General features: G+C 37.0%; 1 pseudogene; it reads right to left on the bottom strand.

Annotated features, from left to right (window-relative positions):
• The window catches only part of LOC118935313 (poly(A) polymerase alpha-like), a 186,320-nt pseudogene extending 164,245 nt beyond the window's left edge, over positions 1-22,075 (bottom strand).
• Between the last annotated feature and the right edge of the window lie 1,851 nt (positions 22,076-23,926).

Below are 23,926 nucleotides of genomic sequence, written 5' to 3'. Positions count from 1 at the left end.
GGTTTTTGTCCTTTTGTTGATGTGGTAGATGACGTTGATGGATTTTGGAATGTTGTATCATCCTTGTATCCCTGAAATAAATCTTACTTGATCATGATGGATGATCATTTTAATGTATATTTGAATACAGTTTGCCAATATTTTGTTGAGTATTTTTGCATCTCTGTTCATCAGGGATATTGCTCTGTAATTTTCTTTTTATGTGGTGTCTTTGCCTGGTTTTGCTATTATAGTGATGCTGGCCTTTTAGAATGAGTTTGAGAGTATTCCCTCCTCTTCTACTCTTTGGAAAACTGTAAGAAGGATGGGTATCATGTCTTCACTAAATGTTCGATAAAATTCAGCAGTGAAGTCATCTGGTCCAGAGGTTTTGTCCTTAGGTAGTTTTTGGAAATTCAATTTCCTTGCTGGTAATTGGTCTATTCAGATTTTCTGTTTCTTCCTTGATCAGCCTTGAAAGTTTGTATTATTCTAGAAAGTTGTCCATTTCTTCTAGGTTATCCAGTTTGTTAGCATATAATTTTTCATAGTATTGTCTCATAATTGATTGTATTTCTGCGGTGTCTGTAGTGATTTTTCCTTTCTCATTTCTGATTCTGTTTATGTGTTTAGACTCTCTTTTTTCTTGAAAAGTCTGGCTAGAGGGTTATCTATTTTGTTTATTTTCCCAAAGAACCAGCTCCTGCTATCATTCATTCTTTCTATTGGTTTATGCTTCTCAATTTTATTTGTTTATGCTCTAATCTTTATTATGTCCTTCCTTCTACTGACTTTGGGCCTCATATGTTCTACTTTTTCTAGTTTCATTATTTGTGGGTTTGGACTCTTCATTTGGAATTTTTCTTGTTTCCTGAGGTAGGCCTGTATTGAAATACACTTTCTTCTTGGCACAGCCTTTGCTGCATTCCACAGTTTTTGCATTGTTGAATTATTGTTGTCATTTGTCTCTGTATATTGCTTGATCTCTGTTTTTATTTGGTCATTGATCTATTAACTATTTAGGAGCATGTTATTAAGCCTCCATTTGTTTGCGGGTTTTTTTATTTTCTTTGTGTAATTTATTTCTAGTTTCAGACCTTTGTGATCTGAGAAGCTGGTTGGTACAATTTCTATATTTTTGAATTTACTGAGGCTCTTTTTGTGGTCTTGTATATGATCTATTCTTGAAAATGTTCTATGTAAACTTGAGAAGAATATGTATCCTGTTGCTTTTGGATGGAGTGTTCTGTAGGTATCTGTTAGGTCCATTTGTCCTAATATGTTGTTCAGTGCCTGTGTCTCCTTACTTATTTTCTGCCTAGTTGATCTGTCCTTTGGAGTGAATGGTGTGTTGAGGTCTCCTAAAATGAATGAATTGCTTTCTATTTCTTCGTTTAATTCTGTTAGTATTTGTTTCACATATGTAGGAGATCCTATGTTGGGTGCATAGATATTTATTATGGTTATATCCCCTCGTTGGACTGACCCTTTTATCATTATGTAATGTCCTTTTTTGCCTCTTGTTACTTTCTTTGTTTTGAAGTCTATTTTGTCTGATATAAGTACTTCAACTACTGCTTTTTTCTCCCTATTAGTTGCATGAAATATCTTTTGCCATAAACCTTTTTAGAAAAAACTTTCTAAATCCATTTCTGAATTTAAATCTACCTCAAAGCCTTTCCTTCCCAAACCATCAACTAAATTACACTTTAAAGGTTGTACATTGTATTTGCCAACTATTTCTTAACTTATTGAATATTTGGTTATCAGTTTAGTACATTTTTTGAATTTTTATTTTGAAGGAAATTGCAATAATATTTTTAAATTCCAAGAACTCTCTTTGGTTTTGATGGCTTTAACATGTAACTATTTGTCAGTTAATTATGATTATGTATCATCATTTAAAATTATATAGGGTTTCTAATGATAAATTTTTGAATATTTTTCTGTGCTCCATAGTTGTCTTCTTCCTCTGTTGTCAGCTATCTGCTGTATTCAATGTGTACTTCTATCTGAATGGACATTTTATCACAAATGCTGTGGAATTTTTAGTAAATCTATTATTACAAATTAAGAACCAAGTTGATTATTCTAGAAAGCTGTGGAAGACTTCTTACAAAGTTTCAGAGATCCCTCCCACTTACAAAAGGTTGATAAGATATATTTTTATAAAATTATTTTATCAATAAAATAAAGTATCTTTTCCATTCTATGAAGAGTTCATATAAACTTGAAAATTGTATGTTAATTTTTTGTTTATTTATATGATCCTAAATTTATGTTATTTTTATTTTTCCTCTCAAGGAATGAAATGGAATTTAAACAAAATTTACCCATAGTTGTATGAATTACTTTTCCCATAATGACTAACATTCGAAGAGTCAAGAGAAAAATATGAAAATTTTTTTGTGTCAAAATCCCAGTAAGAATCAAATAGTTTAGGTTTTTATCTGTACAATGCCAAAGTACCTGAATGACAAATACTATATTTAGAATTTTAAGTCAAAGGTAGTTACTATTTTGGGAATCTCTAGCTGTTTGTCTTTCTGAAAACAAAATATCTGAATTAAATAGTTCATATTTTCACCTTTCTTTTGAGATACTGTTACCATTATTCATCTGTAAAAGAGTAGTGATTTTAATTTTATTTTACTACAGTTTGTATTTCCTCTATTTTACTCAATTTTTTTTCTCACTTAAGGCTATTTTTCATGCATAATAGCTTTTTGTTACACTAACAAAAGTTTACATGCAGGTACTGTAAATGTATTTCAAATATACTGTAAACTGTTTCCAAAGATCAAATATCTTTTTTTATTCATTATTTAAATCTTCAAAATAATATGTTATTTGGTAAAGTAAGTAGTATTGCTTACTTAGTACATTTGCATCCCATTTTTCCACACATTGAGGGAAATCTCATTTGACCTTAATAAAATGACATCTTTATTATAAACTACATTGAGCTATGAGGTTCAAATGCATTCAAACATATATTATTACCTTGACACATTAAGGATAAAAAAACATTTTGCTAAATATAGAGACACAAATTATCTCAAGAACAATGTCTTATATGTAGTTCAGTGATAGCCATATTTATTCTATCTGTTCACTAACAGTAAGCTTTTATCCTTCATTGACATATTGTAGAGTCAATCAATCTTTAAATTACTTATATTCTGCAAACATTGAATGACATAGAGGCCATTGATATAAAGAAGGCCGAAATGCAAACAGAATTTTACTGAGTTAAGTTAAAAGACTGGTTAGTTTTTATCATTCTCGTTTGACATTTTCAAGAATACTCTTCAAAATAGATTTCATACATTCTGAAGCTGAGTAGTCCTTGTATTATTATAGGTTTCCACAAATAAAGACATAAGAATTATGTGAGAGCCTTTTAATATCCTTTGTTGACAGACCTGAAGCCACATCCAAATAAAGAGAAATATGCATACCTGTTAGAAAAAAAAGAAATAATCAAAGTAACATAGAAATAGTGTATATACTTTGGAAATTTGGACAATGAGAATCAACACCAGAAAGTCAATCACTATATTTAAATATACAGGCAGGGGAATGGTGAGACCCACATAGCACAAATCGCTATTATAAACAGAGAGGAGTTTACTTAAGACATGATTCTTAAGGTGATGATAGGGTAGAAGAAGTACCCGTAAGTCAATTTGTATTATTTTTGTTTTCTGATAATGGTTTGAGGCAGGGTACAGACTATTACATGCACCTGTAAAGATTACACAGTTGGTAAAGCATTAGTCTCTGACTTCTGTGACCAAATCAGGTTTACAAATCAGAGGAACTTACATTTATCAATTATTAAATAATTAATGTCACATTATTATAATTTAACAAATAAAGTGTAATTCCTAATAAAATATCTTATAAAGTAACTGGTTTTAGAATAGTGAGCCTGTGTTCTGAACCAAGGCTATGTCACATCAAACCTCATGATAAAATCCTATCAGACTATAGAGTCAACTTCCAGAATTCTAATATCAAGAATTTGATCCCTGCCAATCATGCACTTTAGTAATATGACTCTTGGTTTGGTGCAATAAGAAAATCTCATCAATTACAGAATACTCATTCTTAATTATCTGAAATTGCTTTACATATAGCACATATTATAATAGCACCCCAAAAAAATGCTTTAGCTAAATAACCTGGAAATAAAAATAGTGGCAGATCTGCAACAGACACTAGTCATTCATCGTATATATTAAGGACAAAATTATACTTTTGTTCATATGAGATTATGTTATAAAACATCACTTAATTTTCCAATATTCCAAATTATATTTTATATGCAAATCTTAAAACTTTTACATACTTTTGGCAGCAGTATATGTAATTATATACAAAATCAAAGGCATTTAAAAAAAATTCTCCAAAGTATAGCAACCAGGAAAATATATACATTAATATATGAACATGTAAATATATTTCCTTCCATCATTAATTACATTTATACATATATTATATATATATATATATATATATATATATATATATATATATACATGTGATGTGTGTAAAATTAACTCCAGGACACACATATATATATATGTGATGTGTGTAAAATTAACTCCAGGACATACAGTATATGACATTTATTACCATATTCATTTGACTTATTTTTGTATTTTTTTCTTAAATATTTTACAAAACCATTTTCTTCATTTTGTAGTAATTATATCTATCCTTATCTCATATTTATGAATACAGTATCTAAATACATTAGTTTGTGGATACTGACTTTTCTTTCCAATTTTGTGCTATAAATTCTATGTTGAACAATAAACTAGTATCTAAATCAATTACCTTAAGTCACAAAGATGGAAAATATAGACTCCTCAATGTTTTTACTCCCAGAAGTAGTAAAGTAGAAAATTTTATAAAAATTCAGAAAATACATTTGAATAGTAAAGTATATGCATATAAAAGGCACAATTAATATGCAAGCATAAATCTTAATAACTGTCAAGTGATTAGAATTTCACTTGGCAGCTTTCACAAGCACCTGGTAAAAGAAGCTAAAAATGGAAACCAATCACACTTCACACACTCTATTTCAATTTGGTAAACTGCATTTGAGTGAGGTGAAGAAATGAAGTAGAAATTATAGATACCTGTTTTTTGTGTAAAGGATAAATAAAAATATAAAGGGAAGGACTTTAGGAGGTGTAGTGCATTTCAAATTAAATGTGGGGTCTTCCCTTGTGGAAAAAGAACAAGCCTGACCCTCTATTTCTTTTTATTTTTTCTTTTCTCTTTTGGTATTATTAATACATAATTACAATAGCAATATCATGGTCACTAGATTCCCCCCATTATCAAGTCCCCACCACATACCACATTACAGGCACTGTCCATCTCTCTGTGCCATACTGCCTCCCCCGGGCCACCCCCCTACATTCTGTGTGCTAATTGTAATGCTCCTTATTCCCCTTCTCCCTCCCTTCACATCCCCCACCACAGTCCCTTTCCCTTTGGCAACTCTTAGTCCATTATTGGGTTCTGTGAGTCTGCTGCTGTTTTGTTCCTTCAGTTTTTACTTTGTTCTTTTGCTCCACAGATGAGTGAAATCACCCGGCACCCATCCCTCCCCACCTGGCCCACTTCACTGAGCACAACATCCTCCAGCTAAATCTATGCTGCCACAAATGGTAGGATTTTTTTCTTCTTATGGCTGAATAATACTCCATTGTGTATACTACCACATCTTCTCTATCCATTCATCTGCTGATGGACACTTAGTTTGCTTCCATTTCTTGGCTATTGTAAATAGTGCTGCGATAAACATAGGGGTGCATATATCTTTTTGAAAATGGGCTCTTGAATTCTAAGGGTAAATTCCTAGGAGTGGAATTTCTGGGTCAAATGGTGTTCCTATTTTGAGATTTTTGAGGAAGCTCCATACTGCTTTCCACAATGGTTGAACTAGTTTACATTCCCAACAGCAGTGTAGGAGGATTCCCCTTTCTCTGCATCCTGGCCAGCATTTGGTTCCTATTCTTTTCTATATTGGCCATCCTAAATGGCATGAGGTGATATCTCATTGTGGTTTTAATTTACATTTCCCTGATAATTAGTGATGTGGAGCATCTTTACATGTGCCTGTTGGCCATCTGAATTTCTTGTTTGGAGAACTGTCTGTTCAAATCCTCCATCCATTTTTTAATAGGGTTATTTGCTTTTTGAGTGTTGAGGTGTATGTGTTCTTTATATATTTTGGATGTTAATAACTTGTCAGATATGTCATTTATGAATATATTCTCCCATACTGTAGGATGCCTTTTGTTCTGCTGATAGTGCCCTTTTCTGTACAGAAGCTTTTTAACATGATGTAGTCCCATTTGTTCATTTTTGGTTTTGTTTCCCTTGCCCAAGGAGATGCATTCAGGAAAGAGTTGCTCATGTTTATATTCAAGTGATTTTCATGTATGTTTTCTTCTAAGAGTTTTATGGTTTCATGACTTATATTCAGGTCTTTGATCCATTTTGAGTTTACTTTTGTGTATAGGGTTAGACAGTGATCCAGTTTAATTCTCTCGGATACAGCTGTCCAGTTTAGCCAACACCAACTATTGAAGAGGCTATTTCCCCATTGCATATCCATGGCTACTTTATTGACATTAATTGACCAAATATGCTTGGGTTTATATCTGGGCTCTCTAGTCTGTTCCATTGGTCTATGATCCTTTTTTTCTGTCAGTAAAATATTGTCTTGATTACTGTGGCTTTGTAGTAGAGCTTGCAGTCAGGGCATGTAATCCACCCCTGCTTTAGCCTTCCTTCTCAGGATTGCTTTGGCTATTCGGTGTCTTTTCTGATTCCATATGAATTTTAGAACTATTTGCCCTAGTTCGTTGAAGAATGCTATTGGTATTTTGATAGGGATTGTATTGAATCTGTATATTGCTTTAGGCAGGATGGCCATTTTGGCAATATTAAATCTTCCTATCCATGAACACAGGGTGTGTTTCCATTTACAGATATCACCTTTAATTTCTCTCATGAGTGTCTTGTAGTTTTCAGAGTATAGGTCTTTTACTTCTTTGGTTAGGTTTATTCCTAGGTATTTTATTATTTTTGATGCAATTGTGAATGGAACTGTTTTCCTGATTTCTCTTTCTGCTGTTCATCGTTAGTGTATAGGAATGCAACAGATTTCTGTGTATCCTGTAACTTTGCTGAATTCAGCTATTAGATCAGGTAGTTTGGTGTGGACTCCTTCATTTTTTTTATGTACAATACCATGTCATCTCCAAACAGGGACAGTTTAACTTCTTCCTTGCCAATCTGGATGTCTTTTATTTCTTTGTGTTGTCTGATTGCCGTGGCTAGGACCTCTAGAACTATGTTTAATAGAAGTAGGGAGAATGGGCATCCTTGTCTTGTTCCCAATCTTAAAGGAAAAGCTTTCAGCTTCTTGCTGTTAAATATAATGTTGACTGTGGGTTTGTCATATATGGTCTTTATTATGTTGAGGTACTTGCCCTCTATACCCATTTTGTTGAGAATTTTTATCATGAATGGATGTTGAATTTTGTTGAATGGTTTTTCAGCATCTATGGAGATGATCATGTGGTTTTTGTCCTTTTGGTTGATGTGGTGGATGATGTTGATGGATTTTCAAATGTTTTACCATCCTTGCATCCCTGGCATAAATCCTACTTGATCATGATCGATGATCTTTTTAATGTATTTTTGAATTCGGTTTGCTAATATTTTGTTGAGTATTTTTGCATCTCTGTTCATCCGGGATATTGGTCTGTAATTTTCTTTATTGTGGTGTCTTTAACTGGTTTTGCTATTAGACTGATGCTGGCCTTACAGAATGAGTTTGGGAGTGTCTCCTTCTCTTCTACTTTTGGAAAACTTTAAGGAGGATGGGTATAAAGTCTTCACTAAGTGTTTGATAAAATTCATTAGTGAAACCATCTGGTCTAGGCTTTTGTTCCACCTCTATTTCTTAACGTTCACCTTCCATCTTTTAAAAATTTAAAAACTTTATCAAATAGAAAAGGAGCTTCCTTTTTCCATTGTTTTCCATCCAAAACTCATCATCTCAGTAACTCACTTAAAATGTTTGCAAGCCTATCTACTATATTAGCAGTATCTGACAGTCTAATTAAATATTTCATTTATTTTAAAAGAGCTTTGTCTTCAGGAAGACATAGAAATTTTCTTACTGTGTCCAACAGCTCTATTTCATAGTGAAAGAAGTATTGGTTATCCAAATGTAGTATATGATTATGTTTTCTTTTTATGATTTTATAAATCATGATGTCTAAGAGAAAGATATTTGAAACAATTTTAGAAGAATTTTAGTATTGGGAATTCACATTTTAGTTATATGGTATGGTTTCCAAAAAATATAATTATATTTTAAGATTTTCACACAACCCTGTGAAATAAGCAGTTATTATCCTGTTAGAGCAGTTAAAGTAATTGGAACCAAAAAAAGTTTTATGTGACTGAAACAAAGTTACACAACTTGCACACAGTGGATGCAAGACATAAAAGTGGTTTCCTGACTGCTATTCTTACTCTATTCCTTGCAAATACTTGAGTCAAGAATAAAAAGAATTAAGTTAAAAAATATGAGTAAAACAAAGAAGAATGTGAATGGCTTTCTTTAACTATTACTGTGTATCCTCAGCACATCTCATATGAACACCCTTATCGTAAAAAAAAAAAAAAAAAGGAAATAAAAAAAGGTATAGCTTCAGTTGTCTTAAAAAAATACTATGTGTACATTTAAAAAGTTGAACATCAGAGGAATAAAATGAGATTACTACCTTTATAATTAACTACCTATAATTAACTGCATCTGTGACATATTGATTTACAGCAATTAACTACATGTCAGAATTAATTTATGCATTTTATGTAAATGTTCTGGATATAACATGACTTTCAAGAGATTTGGTACAATTTTATAAGTTTACAACTGAGTAATAAAGTAGCATAATTAGTATTTCTACATTAACTCACAAAATGGTAAAGCCAGAAAAGGATGTTATTGACATGCTCATCAGGTAAAGGTTCTTTATGAATAAAACAAACTTCCTGGAGTAGGGAAAAAATGCCTGAGCATCAGCAGGCAAATCAGCTTGCAGAGGGGATTGCTATAAAGGGCTTGATGCTTCAGCAATTCTCCACTCTGTGGAAAGAGACCTATTCTTGAATTAAAGCTGGCTAAACAGATAAAGTTTGAACTTTTCAACTGCAAAGTAGGTATAGGAATTGCTCCCTTTTTTACTGAGACAAGCAGTAAAATTTTACTACACAGCACCAATTGAGCTTTTCAGTACTAAATACCAGAAACTCTATTGTGTGGCTGTCCGCAATATAAATGAGGTCTGGAGAGGTAAATAGTCATCTAAAATGGTTCATATGAAGATAGAGAATCAAAAAGTAGTAAAGCACCTGTTTTTGTTTCATGAGGTTTCTGACTTTTTGATATTTCAACTTCCACATGACAGAAGTACTCAAAGGAGTGGAAAAGAAGAGTTGAATGAAAATTAGAAAAGTAAAAATGGAGTTTCTATGGTTAGGCCAGATGTATAAAATCATTAGTTTTATCCCAGTGACAGAATTTTATGGAAAACAATAAAAGCTACATAAAAGAAAGCTGATAGCATCACTTTACTCTCTATTAGCATTAGTTTAGATGTGTATGAGTGCAAATATGCACCAGGGAGAAGAAAGTACAGAGATTTTTTTTTCTGTGACCATTAAGTTAATGGAGCTGATAAATGGAATTGTAACATTGACACTAAGTGACAGTCTTGTTCCTTTAAAATCTGCTGTTTCATTCTGGTTACTTCAACCTTGAATTTCTAATGTGTGCAGCTATTACATTTAATAGTTGTGTTTGGTGATTTTATTGGATTCCAAAGAATAATAAAAGAAATGCCACTTCTGCCTGAGTAGAGAAAGTTAAAACACATTAGCAAAATTTCAGATCTATGTCTACATACAGCTGTTAAAATTTATTTAAAGTAAAATCAATTTGTTTTCTCAGACTGAAGATTAGAAAGAATGGTGCGAATGAAGGGGACTTCTTTATTTCTATATTTAAGGAACCAGATAAAAGAATAAAATTATCAAATTATTTTAACATAACTATTCTGTCTTGGAAGGACAAAACACATTCATGTGCACATTCCCGGAGAGAAAAAAAAGTGGTATCTTCTATACATTTTCATATGTAAAACTAACATTCATGAAAAAGAATAATACATATGGCCTATATATTTTTAAATGAAGAAAATGTGAAAACATAGTTTTCAAAGAGTACAAATGAAGCTTTCTTTGTCAATAGTCTTGGGAAAGAAATATTAGAAGAAAAAAGACTGGGATTCCCCTCATTAAACCCACTTAAGTCCAGTGATAAACTAGGCATATATATTTTTGAGACATATAAATTCTTTATCATAATTTTATATCTCCACCAGTTTTGGAAAATGAGATTGTAATTTTAGTACAATAAAACTTAGGATACAATATTTTCTGGAAAAATTAATTGTTAAGACGAGTTAGAAAATATTCCAAGAATTCTTATGTTGGAAAGAACTGTGGTTTCAAAAATGTTCCAAATATATCGAGAAAAGAAGGAATGAATGAAGGAAGGGAGAGAAGAAGGAAGAACGAAGGAAGTGAGGAAAAGGAGAGTGAGGGATTAAGGAAAAAAGATTAATCCTTGAAGTTATTTACTAAGGGTAGGTTATTATTTTTTTAATTATAAAATTTTAGAAGATTCAAGTTCTTAGAAATACAAAGCTGGAGGGGTTGGCTTGAAGATGGTGGCATGACAGGTGAGACAGAAACCTCCTCCCCAAACCATATATATTATGAAAATATAGCAAATACAACTAATCCTGAAAGACGAACAAGAAAGAATGCTGCAACAGACTTCCTACACCTGGTGGAAAGAGCAGACCTCACCGAAAAGGGTAAAGTACCGAAGCCGTGATCTGGTGGGACCCACGCCCTTCCCCCACCCCAGCTCACTGGTAGGAGGAAGAGAAATGGAGCCGGGAGGGGATGGAGGCATAGGACTGCTGAACAACCAGCCCTGGAGATCTGCTCTGGGAGCAAAAACCTACATTAGATGGTGCAAGGAGATTAGTGAGGTTGGAAAGGCAAGGCAGGTAAAATACTCAGAGAGACTGAGATTCCAGTTGCTTGTGGAGAACAGGCACCCACAACTGGCTGCTTTAGGACAAAAGAAAGGTAGGCACTCTGAGAGACTTCCCAAGAGCGAGGGATGCTCAAGTGACAAGGATTGCACAGAGCTTGATGCTCAGGAGAAAGGACAGATGGACAAAATTGTCCTGGTGCACACAGCCCAGCATGTTGGGTACTCTCAGGAGCTTCAGGTGCTCCATCCACCTGGCTACCAAAATAGCCATGAGGCCCCCCAGTGCAATTCACAGACTCTTGTTCCTGCCTCCATTACAGCACCAGCTTGCAAGTCTGTTGACCCCACCAGTATGCTGGGCCAGCCACAGGGTAGCCCCACCTATGGCAGCTAGAGGGGAATAATACAGAGGCTGCTCCCTGAGTTCTCAGTCAACTGGCCCAAGCAGTGGAGACAGGCACTGCAGAGAGGAAGCAGGAAAGAGCTCTTTCCTCCTGCCAGGCACCTGCAGTCCCTGTCATCACTGCAGGGACTGAGCAACTAAAGAGAGTAAGCTTTGGGCACTAGAGGGTGCCACATACAAAAATAGATCTCTTGGAATGAACTGTGTGACCAGTACCAATGGAACAATATTCACAATATAAGGGCAACAGGAGAAGAAGAAAGATAAAAAGGGAGAGAAAGTGTCATTAAAGAAGTAATTGCTGGAAACTTCCTGAATTTGGGGTAGGAAAAAGGCTCTGAGGCCAGGGAGCTGAACAGATCTCCCAACACAAGGGACCCAAAGAAGACAACACCAAGACACCTAATAATTAAAATGGTAAAGAACAAACATAAGAAAATAGTATTAAAAGCAGCAGGAGAGAGAAAAAAGATCACATACAAAGGAAACCAATCAGGCTTTCATCAGACTTCTCAGCAGAAACTTTACAGACCAGAAGGGAGTGGCATGATTATCTTAATGCAATGAAGTAGAAGGTCCTTGAACCAAGAATACTTTACTTGACAAGATTATCAATTAAATTTGAAGGAGGGATTAAACAGTTTCCAGATAAGCAAAAGTTGAGAGAATTTCCCTCCCACCAACCATCTCTACAGTGCATTTTGGAGGTACTACTATAGATGGAAGTGTTCCTAAGGTTAAATAACTGTCACCAGAGAAAATAAAACCACAATAAAGGATGTAGACCAATTAATTACTAAGCAAATGCAAAATTAAATCACCTACCCACAAAGACAGTCAAGGGATACATAAAGAGTACAGAATATAGAACCTAACATATAAAGAGAGAGAGAGGAGAGAAAAAGGATGAAAAATAAAAGAACCCTTGGATTGTGTTTGAAATACATACTATGTGAGTCAAGTTAGACTATTTAATAGTAAAGAAACTACCCTTGAACCTTTGGTAACTATGACTCTAAAGCCTGCAATGGCAATAAGTACATATCTATTGATTATTACCCTAAATGTAAATGGAATGAATGAGCCAGTCAAAATACATAGAGTTACTGAATGGATAAAAAAAAACAAAACCCATCCATATGCTGCCTACAAGACACTCACTTCAAATTGAAAGACATACACTGACAAAAAGTAAAGAGATGGAAAAAGATATTTCATAAAACTAATAGGGAAAGAAAAGCAGGAGTTGCAGTACTTAGAGCAGATAAAATAGACTTCAAAACGAAGAAAGTAACAAGAGACAAAGAAGGACATTATATAATGATAAAGGGGACTGTCCAGCAAGAGGATATAATCATTATAAATATCTATGCACCCAACATGGGAGCTCCTACTTATGTGAAACAAATACTAACAGAATTAAAAGGCAAAATAGAGCCCAACACATTCATTTCATGAGATTTCAAGACACCAGTCACTCCAAAGGAAAGATCAACCAGAAAGAAAATAAGTAAGGAGACAGAGGCACTGAACAACACACTAGAACAGATGGACCTAACAGACATCTACAGACACTCTACCCAAAAGCAGCAGGATACACATTCTTCTCAAGAGCACATGGAAGATTTTCAAGAATAGATCATATGCTAGGCCACAAGAAGAGCCTCACTAAATTCAAAAGGATTGAAATTGTACCAACTAGCTTCTCAGACCGTAAAGGTATGAAATAAATTATGCAAAGAAAAGAAAAAGTCAACAAACACGGGGAGGTTTAACAACATGCTCCTAAATAATAAATGGATCTATGACCAAATAAAAACACAGATCAAGCAATATATGAAGATGAATGAACACGTAACTCCACACTGCAAAATCTGTGGGATGCAGGGAAGGCTGTGCTAAGAAGGAAGTATATTACAATGTAGGCTTACCTCAGGAAAGATGAACAATCACACATGAATAGTCTAAACTCACAGTTAATGTAACTAGGAAGAGAAGAACAAATGAGGCCCAAAGACACTAGAAAGAGGGTCATAATAAGCATCAGAACAGAATAAATAAAATTGAGAAGAATAGAACAATAGAAAGAACCAATGAAAGCAGGAACTGGTTATTCAAGAAAATTAATGAAATAGAAAAACCTCTATCCAGACTTATCAGGAAAAAAAGAGAATCTACACACATAAATCAAATCATAAATGAGAAAGGAAAAATCACTACAGACACCAGAATACAAAGAAAAATTATGTGCTAACAAATTGGATAACCTAGGAGGAAGGGACAACTTTCTAGAAAAATACAACCTTCCAAGGATGACCCAGGAATAAACAGAAAATCTGAACAGACCAATTACCAGCAATGAAATCAAATTGGTAATCAAAAACTACATAAGTACAAAACACCTGGACAAGATGGCTTCACTACATAATTTTATCAAATATTTAGTGAAGACCTAATACCCATTCTCCTTAAATTTTTCCAAACAGTAGAAGAGGAGGGAATACTCCCAAACTCCTTCTACAAGGCCAGCATCACTCTAGTAACAAAACCAGGGAAAGACACCACAAACTAGAAAATTATAGACCAATACCCCTGATGAACATAGATGCAAAAATACTCAACAAAATATTAGCAAACTGAATTCAAAAATACATAAAAAATCATCCATCATGATCAAGTAGGATTTATCTCAGGGACGCAAGGATGGTACACTATTCAAAAATCTTTCAACATCAACACCACATCAACCAAAAGAAGGACAAAAATTACACAATCATCTCCATAGATTCTGAGAAAGCATTGAAAAAAATTCAACATTGATTCATGATAAAAACTCTGAAACTACAAGACACTCATGAGATAAATTAAAGAAGACACTAATAAATGGAAATACATCCCATTCTCATTGATAGGGAGAATTAATATTGTTAGAATGGCCATCCTGCCTAAATCAGTCTACAGATTCAATGCAATCCCTATCAAAATGCCAACAGCAGTATTCAATGAACTGGAATAGTTATAAAATTCATATGGAACCATAAAAGACCCTGAGCAGCCAAACCAATCCTGAGAAGGAAGAATAAAGCTGGGGGTATTATGCTCCCTGACTTCAAGCTCTACTACAAAGCCATAGTAATCAAGACAATTTGGTACTGGCTGAAAAACAGACCCATAGATCAGTGAAACAGAATTGAGTGCCCATATATAAACCCAAGCATAGATGGTCAATTAATATGCAATAAAGAAGCCATGGATATACAATGGGGAAATGACAGCCTCTTCAACAACTGGTGTTGGCAAGACTGGACAGCTACATGTAAGAGAATGAATCTGGATTATTGCCTAACTCCATACACAAAAGTAAACTCGAAATGGATCAAAGATCTGAATGTAAGTCATGAAACCATAAAACTCTTAGAAGAAAACATAAGCAAAACTCTCTTGAATATAAACATGAGCAACTTTTTCCTGAACACATCTCCTCGAGCAAGGGAAACAAAAGCAAAAATGAACAAATAGGACTATATCAAACTAAAAATCTTCTGTACAGCAAAGGACACCATCAGCTGAACAAAAAGGCATCCTACAGTATGGGAGAATATGTTCACAAATAATATATCAAACAAGGGGTTGCCATCCAAATATAAAGAGTTCACATACCTCAACACCCAAAATCAAATATCTAAATTAATAAATGGGTGGAGGATATGAACAGACACTTTTCCAGAGAAGAAATTTGGCCAACAGTTACTCCACATTACTAATCATCAGATAAGTGCAAATTAAAACCACAACGAGATATCATGTCACACCAGTTAGGATGGCCAACATCCTAAAGACAAACAACAACCAATGCTGGCAAGGCTGTAGAGAAAGGGGAAACCTCCTACACTGCTGGTGGGAATGAAAATTAGTTCAACCATTGTGGAAAGCAATGTGGGGATTCCTCAAAAAACTAAGAATAGAAATACCATTTTAACCCAGAATTCCTCTCCTAGGAATTTACCAAAAGAATACAAGTCATCAGATTCAAAAAGACATATGCACCCCTATGTTTATCACAGCACTATTTATAATAGCCAAGAAATGCAAGCAACCTAAGTGTCTATCAGTAGATGAATGGATAAAGAAGATGGGTTACATATACACAAAGGAATATTATTCAGCCATAGGAAGAAAACAAATCCTACCATTTGCAACAACATGGATGGAGCTAGAGGGTATTATGCTCAGTGAAATAAGCCAGGTGAAGAAAGATAAGCACCAAAAGATCTCATTCATTTGTAGAGTATAACGTTTAAGCAAAAACTGAAGGAACAAAACAGCAGCAGACTTACAGACTCCAAGAAGGTACTAGCAGTTACCAAAGGGGATGGTTGGGGGAGGTTTGGTGGGGAGGGATGCAGAAGGGAATTGAGGGGCATTGTGATTGTCATACATGGTGTGGGGGTTGTCACAGGGAAAGCAGTGCAGCACAGAGAAGACAATTAATGACTCTGTGACATCTTACTAGGCTGACAGACAATGACTGCAATGGGGTGTGGTGGGGACTTGATAATGGGAATGTAGTAACCACAGTGTTGCTCATGTGAACCTTCATAAGAGTGTATATCAAAGATACTTTAATAAATAAATAAATAAGAATACAAAGCTGACTAAACAAACAAACTCAGGGAACTGCTGCTTCCAAAAACTTCATCTTCCAAAGCAAAAACGAAAACACACCAAAGGATTACTTTTTTAAAGTTGCCATGTACATGAATGCTTGATGTCCATTGAGGGAGGAGTTTCTTCTAATTACAGATGGAATGAGTTAAATATAAGGTCAGACTGGATTGGGATAAATCCTAAATCCAAAAACTGGTGTCTTTATAAGAGAAAGAAGAGATTCCCACATGGAGGCACAGAAGTGACACACACAGGGAGGAACACCCTGTGAAGATGCAGGCAGAGACTGAAAGGGTGCGTATAGTACTGCCAAGGAACAAGACTGCCAGTAACCACCAGAAACCGGGAAAGAGGCATGGAACTAATTCCGACTCTAAGTCTCTAGAAGGAATGACTCTATTAACACTTGAAGTCAGACTTCCACCCTCCAGAACTGTGAGAGTGTGAGCTTCTCTTGTTTTAAGCCATGCAGTTGGCAGTAATTTGTTCGTGCAGCTCTAGGAAACTAATATAACTAGCCATCTCTTCCTTCAAGTAGTTTAGCACATCTCCTTTTCAAGTGGTTTTGCTACCATATCTCTCTACATGGTCTCTCCAGCTAGGCAGATGGACATCCTCCACACATCCGCAGGGTATCCAAGAGCCCCAAAGCAGTTTTCAGGGTTCTAAAGGCTGAGGACTACAAGGGGCACAGTATTATATCTAAGTTTTGTTAATTGAAGCAAATCTCAGGTCACATCCAGATTTGTAGAAAGCAGACTGTAGCAGAAAGTGAGTACCAAGAGGTATTGCCTCCAGTGTCAACAATGTAATAGTCTCCTTCACATAGTTAAAGATGGCAAATGCCAATCATGTGGTATGGATCAAAATACACTGTAAAGCTTTAGGTTTTTGTATCAGAATAACTAAGAAACAGGTATGTTAGAAACAAAAAAACAGAATTTAGCAGTTTTTCCTTATTACTATATTAATTTGTATTGAAATGAACATTTTTATTTCTTAAACACATACGAGATCTCCAAAATTTTGACTAGTAACTACTAAGGATAAGCCATGTTGTACTGCATTGGTCTTCATTATTCAAATCTGACTTTGGAACTCTGTAGTGACTAGACCAAAATAAATGGCAACATAAAGGTCTTAATTTCTAAGAATTTTCTCAACATCTCAGTTGGAGAAAGTACAACTTCTGGTTAATTATATAACGTGATGCTTTATAGTAGAGTGTAATATGATCAAAAATAATTTCCTTGCCTTCATGAAGCTTTCAATGTATTGGATGATAAGGAATACAGAGAGAAAATAATAGATATCTAACAAAATTCCAGTAGCAATATTAACTAGAATGAAAAATAAAGAATTAGTTATGCAATTTTATTTAGAGTTCACAAAATATATTTTTGGAGATGATAATTTGAGCAAAGATATGAATTAGCTGAAAAAATAAGTTATGTGAGATTTGGGGGAAGTTGCAGGTAGAGAAAATGGTGAGAACAAAGGCCCACACAAAGAAGGATTCAGTATCAATTTCAATAATATGGGCAGTGAGATTTTAATAGTTTTAGTTTGGCCCAAAGCTTGTTATTTCTTTCATGATTTAATATTTCCTAATATGCCAAAAACCACACTGGCTCAGCTATGGCTGTTAAACAAATCCCTGTCAATTAGCTCACCATTTAACAGTATCTTGCCAAAGCACTAGATTTTACTGATGGTCTTCACATTTTTGCTGCCAAAAATGATTTATTTTTAAAGGACATTTTTTTGGCAAAATTTGACTCATTACTCCCAAGAAGTTACCTCACAACTCAGAATCATATGTGAATTCATATGTGTCTATCATAAATCCCACAATGTCTTGTTTTTATTTTCTTTAATAAGTCCATCATATTGTATTGAGATTTATCATTTAAAAAAGCATATGTTTCCCCACAAGTACACTTGTCAGTTTTCCATTTCAGTTTGTATCATTTTCCTTCTGCTTGAAGTTTAAAAAATTTTTTCTGGTACATGTAGGTTGGCTATTATTTCTTTCAGCTTTTGAATATCTGAAAAAAAAGCCCTTATGAATTACAGCAGGGACATGGGAACAGTATCACAGTTAACTTTCCTGCCTATAAAGAAAAATCCAAAGCTATAAACAGTATAGTGAGAGCAAGAGGGATTCCATCTTAAGGCTAAGATTCCATTTGAAAGACCAGGGAGTTAGGAGGTAAGATTCCTGCCATACTTCATAGTAATCAGCCAACAACTGACCCCATCTTAGGGCGGGGCAAGTAGTCCCCTAAATGGTATGTTCCCAGTGATGGAGGATAACCACTATCCTGGAGAAGAACAGGATCCAAAAAATTCCTTGTCTTAAGTTTATCTTGCAGAATTATTTAGAGGACTGACTGTGAGTAGTGACACAATGTCTCTCACCAGAGAAAGACATCATGAGACCACGTCAAGTCTACGCCCTCTGCCACCCTTTGCTCCACTCTTGAAAGCCTTAAAACACAGAACCCTAAGCCTCTAAGTGCACCTCTCCCCTAAGGTTTCCTGCACTCCCCTTTCTTCAAGTGTGAATATTTTGCCTTAAAGAAAGACTTCTTACTGCTCAACTTACTGCATTTTGTCTCTGCACTCTTCCAATGGTAAGCATTTTTGTTACTTTGCTGTTTCATTCTATTTTTTAATCTTAAGCACAAGTATTCACTCTCTCTGTCCTACTTCAGACAGTAGGGAAGGGTTGCTGAGATCTCTGATTTGGGCTTGCAAGTTCCCATTGCCTTGCCTAGTGACCCAGACAGGACTATAGCTGTATGCTCATGCTCTTTAGTAGCCTGCCTGAAAATCTCCTTTGTTTGCCTTTGGGAAGTTCTCAGAACATAATCTCACTACATCCAGTGCTCTGCGGCTCCCCCAAATCCTGGAGTGGTAGGACCTTAGTTCTCACACCATGCAGATTCAAGCTGACACTGGATGCCAAGTGACCCTGGCTTTAGGAGTTGGCAAGGTATTTGCCCCAAGCCAAGCAGGAGTTCAATGAGCTTCCCCTTCCTCTCTCCACTCTTCCATGCTTTCTGCTGCCTGTAAGGCAGCTGCCATTCCCTGATACTCTCACTTTTAGTAATTCCTTCCTTACCTACACTCTTCTGACCTGTTCAAGAATTCTTCCTTGTTCAAACTCAACAGCACTCCGGTGTCCAGGCTGAAGATTCTGCTAGTGCTTCACCCAGTACACAGGGAGAGACCTCCCAGACGCATCTGCCCAGCAACGCTTAGCCTTCCTTTTTGATGGATACTTTTATTGGAGAAAGAGCTCTTAAGTTGGAAGGTTTAATTGTTTTTCCTTTCAGTGCTTTAAGATGTGCCTCTGACACACACTGTTTTCAATGAGAAGTTACAATGATAGTAAAAACTTGTCTCTGTAACTCTGCATGTAATGTGTGAGAGTGTGTTCTTGGGTCACTATGTGGCTGTGCTCTGAGCTGCCCCTGACATTCAGCATGTCCCAGTCCATCTTTCACCTACCCCCCATGGATTTACAGTCATTACCCCACACACTCCAAGCCTCAAAGAGCAGCCCATGGACTCCAACTGAATCTTGTTTGCCTTCATGGGAAACCCTACATTTTACCCACCTGGACCAGGCAATGTTCTGGCCACTGGAGTCCGCAGTGGTGTTCAAAAAGAGAACATTTCCTGATGGAGGGCCTTGGGTGAAGGGGCCACCTCCCACATAACAGGGTGCCGGTAGTTGGGCTGGGTCAGATAGAGACAGCAATGCCCTGGGGCTGCCTTTCAGGGGAAAGCTGGAGGAATAGGCAGTGATGGACTCTTGGGACAAATTTGAGAAACTTGGCTACTGTCTGGAGGGACTGTTGAGGATGTGTACAAGTACCTCAGTTTTCTTTTGTATGTAAGTGTGTGTGTTTGCATGCAAGTTTCCTTTTTTTCTTCTTCATTTGCTATGTGAAGGGCACTACTTTGATTAAGCACCTCACTTTTTCTTAAGAACAATGTCAGCATGGGAGCCACGGTGCCTGAGGACAGCTATAGACCAGGTACTCCTTAGGACTCCTTGGATTCTGGGTGTGAGGACTGTTTCTCTATTGGACCCAACTTACACAATTGTATTTAATGGGATAGATGCGCAGGTCAAGTTGTGAGAATGTCTACTCTGTATAGTTATAGGTGCTGAGCTATTCTTGTTTTTTCTTGTTGCTGTTTCACAGGAAGGGTCCAAGGTACAACCCGTAGCAGGTTACAAAATGATGACAGTGTCCTGAAAGACATCTGTGGAATCACATTTCCTAATGTACTGCCCAAAGAACTTAATCCCCTCAACCTGAGATGAATGCAAAGGGTTCTCAGGTACCATGAGGAAGAAGAGTGGCTTAGAAAGCCCTGTCACTCTTGTCAATGTGGGGAGGGGGGAGGAAAATGAAACTCTGCAGCACAATTTGAATTTCCAAACTTAGTAAGATGGAAACATATGTGCAAGCAGAGGCTCCTGGTATGTCTCCTGGGTCTTGGGCAGTGAATGGGGGAAGGAGGGGCTGGGACAGAAGAAGTAAAATGGCAATGGCTGGGATCTGACAGCAAGTTCTATCTCGTAGAGGCACCAGGTGGGTGACAGAGTACCATTGGCCGCGTTGTAGTGAACCAGTGAGCTGGACTCCTTGATGAAGGTGTCCTCAATACTACTGCATGATTTCTGACAAGCATGTCCCTGGCTTTATGAATCTTCATCTTGATGGCAGAGAGCTGATCTCTGAGCTAGAAGGTGAAGACCAACATCTGCTGCTTCATTCTACAATCTGTCCTGTATTGCCTGCTGGGTACTTGGAATTTGATTGGCACTGGACTCTTGTTTCTGCATAAAAACTTCTCCCAAATGAGGTCTTTAGTTTCTTGGAGGCAGGCTTATTTTCCAGGGAGTGGGGGTGAGATTAACAGGGTGCACTGGGACTGGGGCTGGGATGGGTGCCAGAAGTGGAGCAGGCACGAAGGCTGTTGGGACACTAATGGGTGATAGGAGATGTGCTATGAGAGGAGGGGTTGAGAAAAGGCAGGGCACTGCATTGATCCTTGGCTTGTGGATGATGGGTGGCCTGGGGCAACCACTGAGCCTGGAGGAAGTAGGAACAGGGTCTGTACTGTGGAGGCAAAGGTGGCATGGACTCAAGTAAGCATCCCTGGTGGATGTAGCTATGAGGTAATGGGTGGGGCTAAACTGGGGATGTTGGTGGCTGAAGACAGAGGTGGGGGTGGGGTTCATTGAGTTTGCCAATGTCAATCTTATCTTTGGCATCCTTTTCCAGCAACATGCCCTTCACCTTGTAAATGGCCTCAATCTGCTCCTGGGCATCATCATATCGACTTACACCTACTTGTCCTGGACAGTGTGCTGGGTCTGTGCCATGCGGCCTAAGGGCTATTTCATGTCTCCTTTTCTTGTTCCCTCTGAATTTCCTCTTCAGCAATCATACTGAAGGCCATTTCTCTGCACAGATGTCTGTACTCCACAGGACCATTTCAAGCTGCTCTTGATTTTCAGACTTAGTGCATAGATCTCACTACTGCTTTGCTTCTTGCAAATGAAGTGGTCTCCACTCCAACCAGTTGGGATTGAGAAGCCCCATGCTCAAGTGTTCCATTTACTTTGCAAATATCCTTTTTCCTGTGATGAGGGACAAAATATATTCATCTGGAGGAGGACCTGGAGGAAGGGGCTCAGAAGTTTTGGGGTCACAGTCCTTCTGTACACTGACTTGGCCTGGAAGTGGAGACAGAGACATGAGTGTTTCTGGGGGTGGTGACAATCCATTCCTTTCTTCTTCATCATCTGAACCCTCCTCCATGTCTTGCACTTGGGTGTACTGGTCTGGCTGGAAAGGAGGCCCCTCCACTTCCTACTGTTTCTTGTCCTCCTCATTGGACTTGACTTCATCTTGACTTCCTCCCTCTCCCCCAACTTCCTGTAGCACTCCTGAGTTGGGAGTCAGCCCCCAGCATCTCCAAGGTGGTCAGGGAAGGCAAGTCCTCTTTCTCACTGGGTGGTAAGTCCACCATTTGCACCACTACAAAATCACTCCAGTGGATCTGAAGATCTGCATAAAGGTCATCTTGTCCTTCCTTGCCCCTCTGTACTCTTTTTCTCCTAGTCTTGGAAATTTGTCTACTGCACTCAGTAATATTGCTGGTCCAAAACTCCTGGGGGCTTCTTAGCCTGCTTTTTGAGGTTGGTAAATAAACCTTTGGGTAGAATCAAGATCTTAGCATAATGTTTCCAGTGTCTCCTGAAGTAGTGGAGGAGGCTGTGCTTCAGGCCTAGGGAGTCAAACTGGTAGCTGTGCTGCTTTCTTTATCAGCTGGGTCAGAAACTAGTGCCCATTCCTGACCACAAAGAGCTATGAGCTTCACCATGTCCATGTCAAAGGCTGGCATGGAAAGGGGTTTCTGTTATATAGTAAAACTGAGGAGGGACTTCTTTGGGCAAAGTGGTCTCTCGGACACCTGTTTGTGTACCAGCTGCTGGGGTGGCTTGCTGCTGCATGAATTTGGGAATGGTGGCCAAAGGCTCCTGAGCCTTCCTGTCCTTGGATTCACTGATCTCTTGTTGATAGTAGGCATGCCAAGGGTTCTTGGGTTTTGGGAAGTGGAACTTGGGGTTGTCAGTTTTGTTCTGTTTTACTCTAGCTTCAAATTCATGTCCATTTCAGGTCACAAAGTTGGCAGTCTTGTCAGTGATATTCCTGACCTCAGGAAAAGGATAAATAATCCCCACCATTGATTTGGAAGGGGTAGAATCCCCTTTGAAGATGGTGCTTCTGTGTGCTGTTTGGGATCATTGGCCACTGGCGGCAGCCACACTGCCTGCATGGATCTGCAGTGACTGCAATGCTCAGGGCCACCAGTTGGACTGGGTGTTCATTAGCAGTGCTGCATGCAAGACAGGCTTCCTGAACCCATGCCGGTTGGAGGCTGTGTGCACATGTATGTGTTTGTGATGCTTTTATTAAGAGTTTCTCTGTAGTGTTGGTTTTAAGCTATTTGATTACACTGTGACTCGATGTAGCTGTAATCTTCCTTTTTATTTTCTTTTTTGGTTTTAGCTCTACTAAGATTATTAGGTTCATAAAATTTTAAGTTTTCAGCCATATTTATTCAAATATCTTCTTCAACCCTATTTCTTTCTTCTGCTTAAGGAACTCCAATTTGACCTCTATGATGTTGCTTAAAGTTATCACTCAACTCACTGATACTGTATTGTTTTTTAAACTCTGCATTCATTTTAATTTCTATTTCTATGTCTTTAAATTATTACTTTCTCCTACAATGTATATTCTGTAAATTCCATATAGTATATAAATTTTAGACTTTAGTATGCACCTCCTAAGAATAAGGATTACTTTCCAAATACCAACAGCATTCTTCAACGAACTAGAGAAAATCATGCTAAAATTCATACAGAACCACAAAAGATCTTGAGTAGCCAAAGCAATCCTGAGAAGGAAGAATAAAGGAGAGGGAATTATGCTCCCCAACTTCAAGCTCTACTACAAAGCCACAGTAATCAAGATAATTTTGTACTGGCACCAGAACAGTCCCATAGATCAATGGAACAGACTAGAGAGCCCTGATACAAATCCAACCATATATGGTCAATTAATGCATGATAAAGGAGCCATGGACATACAAAGGGGGAAATC

Source organism: Manis pentadactyla, chromosome 19 (genome assembly GCF_030020395.1).
Source record: "Manis pentadactyla isolate mManPen7 chromosome 19, mManPen7.hap1, whole genome shotgun sequence".
Taxonomy (NCBI): Eukaryota; Metazoa; Chordata; class Mammalia; order Pholidota; family Manidae; genus Manis; species Manis pentadactyla.
The sequence above is the reverse complement of the archived record's forward strand: the minus strand, read 5'-3'. Positions and strand labels throughout refer to the sequence as shown.